Raw genomic sequence first — 2,857 nt, forward strand, 5'->3', positions numbered from 1 at the left:
CATTTTGTTGCTTTGCTCACAGTTAGAAATTTCTCAAATATGATTCATGTAAATCTCTGTGTTTTTATTCCTCTTTTTTTTTCAGATGCTGGGAATTTAATGACCATTTTCTTTATGGTTTTTTTCTGTATTTCAGATGCATATTCTATAGGAATTTACTCTTGGTTTCAAGAAGGTTCTTTGTGTGATATATAAGCTGCCTTTTTGCTGACTGTGAGGGATTTATATTACATTCCTGTAAATATCACACATAGGCAAATTTCATTTTTATAGCAACCATACTGTTATCAGATTTTCATTGTTGTTTTTCTCTTAGGTGTTTGTTATGAGGATAGAAATTTTTTTCTTCTCTCATGCTCCTTTGGAGCAAATGTTACTTTGGAATTAATGGTTATGTACCCAGCATCAATGACTGTAGCCTCAGGACTGCTTAAGTGTCCCAGAGCTCAGTGGGCACGTAGCAGTGAGAAAGACTGAGACCCATAAACTGAGATGGGCAGATAGGAAGGGGGAGAACTACAGTCCTCATGTCTGCAAAGAGAAATTAATTATCTTTCTCATGACACTAGGGGAGGTTCAAGGGAGTGAATATAGGTGGGGAAAGTAAAGGTGTCAGGGATTAATAACATCTGATAAAGTTACAATAAAGACTTCTCGGGGGCCTGCATGGGGCCTGAGCAGAGAGAGCCCCGCTGCTGAGGGTCGTGACAGGCTCGGCGGATAACGAAATGCAGAATGTTTCCTTTCGGCTCCTGCCTTTGGACCTCGGAGGGAGAGACTTCACGCCCGCATTCATGGAGCGACGTACAGATTTAGGACCCTGTGGAGCCTTTTCCCCCTCTCCCGCCTACTCGCTCAGGCACGCCAAGGGCAGCCTTCGCGGGGTCCTCGCGGCCGCCAAGATGGCGGCCCCCACGGTGAAGGCTGAGGGAGGCTGGCCGACCCTGGCGCTGAGCCTGCGGAGTGCCGTCCTGCGGCCTCCGGGGCTAACCCACGTGAGCTGGAGCCGCCATGGTCCCGAATACAAGGATCCACGGATTGACCAGGAGTATTACCGTGAGCCACTGGCAGAGTTGGCCGAGGAAGAGAAGTATGAACCGGAACTCAGGAAGACTCAGCTTACTTACCAAAGCTGCTCCAGCAGCGAAAACAAGCTCTGTGTTTGAAGACCCCGTGGTCAGTAAACTCACCAACATGATGCTGAAAGGAGGAAACAAAGTCCTGCCCAGATCCCTCCTGATGCAGACTCTGGAAGCTGTGAAACGGAAGCAGTTTGAGGAGTACCCTGCCGCTTCCGCAGAGGAACAGGCCACCGTCGAAGGCAACCCCTATGCCGTCTCCCACCCAGCCTGCAGGGCTGTGAGCCCGTGATAGGGCTGGTGCCCATCCTCAGAGGGGGCCATTTTTATCCGGTCCCTGTGCCACTTGCCCATCGGCGTCGTTGCTTCTTGGCCATGAAGTGGATGATCAAGGAGTGCAGGGAGAAGAAGCACCGGCGGCTGCTGATGCCGGAGAAGTTGTCACAGGAGCCGCTGGAGGCTTTTCACACCGAGGGCCCTGTGATCAAGAAGAAGCGTGACATGCACAAGATGGCCGAGGCCAGCCGTGCCCTGGCTCTCCCATTGGTGGTAGAGGCGCTCCACTGCAAGAAATAATGGGAGCCACTCTCCCACTGAAAATCACAGGCCTTTTCAAGGGCAGGCCAGCCTAAGGGTGGAACAACATATTTACGCTTGTTAGTCCTTTGTTTGGGGGGCTGGACGTGCCTTTCCTGCTCTATCTCCTCACGAAGAGGAAACAGATCAATCTGGATTTCCCCCAGCAACTTAGGGTCCATCCAGCTTCTTTCTCTCAATTCAGGGTAGAACGTTGAATGATGGGAAAGGAAAGCAGTTTTAATATTAGAAAAAGTTTATTAGAAAATTCTTGCCCTGAACTGGAGAACTGGTGTAGCATGTGATATGGAAACTGCCATTTACTAAAATCGACTGGAAGTTTAAAAAAAAAAAAAAAAAAAGACTTCTCTACAGAATCAGCTTTTGTATACTTATATATCCTAAAGAATTGGGTAATCTATCCTTTCAACCAGTTTATCATTATATCTAAATTAATATTCGATGTGAAATGTCCATGATTATGTTTCATATATTCCCAGGGGTGTTGGAAGAACAGCCTATGGCAAGTTAGAAAGATCTATGAAATAATGACCACAGAAATTCATCTAAGAGGGCACTGACTTGAGTCTGACATCAAGAATTATGGCTCAGTGCTGTCAAACCGTTCCAGGTTCCTGCATGCAGTATATGTAACCTCTTCACATATTCTTGCAGCACCCAGACATGGTGTGCATTTGTTCACCACTATATCTCTAGTGCCCTAAACAGTACTTAGCACATACCAGGACTACTCTACATATTGTTAAAGGAAACTGATATTCAGAGATCTTAAGTATCTAGTTCTTTTCTTTTTTTCTTTTTTTTTTTTAAGTATCTAGTTCTTGATAATACAGCTCAAGCTCACAAGCATCAAAACAAAAAATTCAAATTCAGGTCTATCTGGCTCCAATTTATGCTTTCCTTATATTCACTCATGCATTATATGACTTATTTAATGCACCCTTCTTATTATTTTTAGCAAATTTAGGGGTATAAACAATACATAAAGGATCTGATTTAAATGTTATGTCACTTTAATACATATTGTTGATGAAAATTGAATAAACCCTTTTAGAGACTCTAGAAGTAGGAAAGTTTTATTTGAGCCCAAGTTAGGGAAGCACATTTTTTAAGGAAGAAAGTGTTCTGGCAAATGAACAGTTTTTACAGGCTTATAGACTTTTTTACATCTTGCAAAAGCT

At 44.5% G+C, this 2,857-nt stretch overlaps 1 pseudogene; it reads left to right on the forward strand.

Moving 5' to 3' along the window:
* The first annotated feature begins 902 nt into the window (after positions 1-902).
* On the forward strand, positions 903-2,066 carry LOC140603697 (small ribosomal subunit protein uS7m pseudogene; annotated as a pseudogene).
* Positions 2,067-2,857: the final 791 nt, after the last annotated feature.

Source organism: Canis lupus, chromosome 14 (assembly GCF_048164855.1).
Source record: "Canis lupus baileyi chromosome 14, mCanLup2.hap1, whole genome shotgun sequence".
NCBI lineage: Eukaryota > Metazoa > Chordata > Mammalia > Carnivora > Canidae > Canis > Canis lupus.